Source organism: Nicotiana tabacum, chromosome 22 (genome assembly GCF_000715075.1).
Source record: "Nicotiana tabacum cultivar K326 chromosome 22, ASM71507v2, whole genome shotgun sequence".
NCBI lineage: Eukaryota > Viridiplantae > Streptophyta > Magnoliopsida > Solanales > Solanaceae > Nicotiana > Nicotiana tabacum.
This window is the reverse complement of record NC_134101.1, coordinates 75,048,826-75,050,184: the sequence shown is the minus strand read 5'-3', so window position 1 is coordinate 75,050,184 and position 1,359 is coordinate 75,048,826. Positions and strand designations below refer to the sequence as shown.

The 1,359-nt window shown below is 39.5% G+C and overlaps 1 non-coding gene across 1 annotated transcript; it reads right to left on the bottom strand.

Moving 5' to 3' along the window:
- Positions 1-587: 587 nt before the first annotated feature.
- LOC142176877 (small nucleolar RNA R71) lies at positions 588-694 on the bottom strand. Its single transcript, XR_012705682.1, has one exon. It is a non-coding gene; the product is annotated as a small nucleolar RNA R71 (small nucleolar RNA).
- Between the last annotated feature and the right edge of the window lie 665 nt (positions 695-1,359).

Below are 1,359 nucleotides of genomic sequence, written 5' to 3'. Positions count from 1 at the left end.
GTGGGATCTACCCCAACCTAATTGGGTTATTATATTTGACACCGACCGCCTTACACCATTTATATAGGTGTAATTTAAGCATATAAAATTTTGGTGTCGTTGCCGGGGAATACAGTTTTGAAATTACTAACTAGTGTGTGCTTTACTTTACGTCTTCTTCTATTCCATCACACTTTGCTTACTTTGCTTGGTGTCATTAGGTAAACATGGGCGAGACGGAAGAAGAAAATGTGTTTGCGGATATAGATGAGTATATTAAGGATAAAAATACCATTGTCCCTCCAAGAGTTGATGCTTCCACCTTCAAAGTGGAACACGGTCTAATCCTAATTCTAAAAGCATAGGGATTCTTCCGAATTTTCACCGATGATGATCCGACACTACATCTCAGAAAATATTTGGGTGTGTGTGTGCAATGCACAAGCAGAATCATGTCTCAGACGATGCCCTAAGGTTGAGTGTGTTCAAGTACTCTCTAACTGGAGAGGCAAGACAGTGTATCCAAAATCTACCTCCTAATTCCATCCATACTTGGCCCAAACTTGTCCGAGCTTTCCTAGCAACGGTTTTTGCAAAGCAAGAAGTCCAAGCTCCGAAATAAAATCTTCTTCTTCTAGTAATTACCGGGGGAGCATCTACATGAAGCATGGGATAGATTCAAGCTATATTTAGTGAAGTCACTGAATCATGGCTTTCCGAATAATATTTTGTTGGAGAAGTTTTATATGGGCTTGGATCCTATGAATCAATCCATAGCCAAAAATGCAGCGGATAGATTCTTTATGGATAAAACATTTGCAAGGATCACACAAATCCTTGACAAGATGGTAGAACATAACCAAGATTGGCACTCGGAAGACACCATGGGTGGAATTGCATATGGTACTCCTTCCTTAGACCAACATGATTAAGGAGAATCAAGAAAGAGATCAAGTAATTGTCGGGCTTGCCACCAATGTCAACGTGTTGACGAAAATGTTCACTGACAACCAAACAAAAAAGGTGAATATTGTGGAAGATGTGCAACCCATGTCAAATAGGAAATATGAAGAAGCAAATTATGTCAACAATCCTCAAGGAGGATATCAAAGACAACCCTACCAAGGTTTAGGACAACAATACCAATGGGGGTCTAACCCACAAGGGCAAGGCAACCAACAGTGGTGAAACGACCAAGGTAGTTCAAATAAAAAAAATTGGAGTAACAACAACAACAACTTTTCAAATCGGAGTTCAAATCCCAATGTTCCACCAAAGGGGAAATATTCCAACTCTTTACATTGGAAGGAAAGTTCTTCAAGTGAGTCCAAGATGGAAAATATGCTTGAAAGAGTATTGCAAAATCAAGAGAGATCTGAT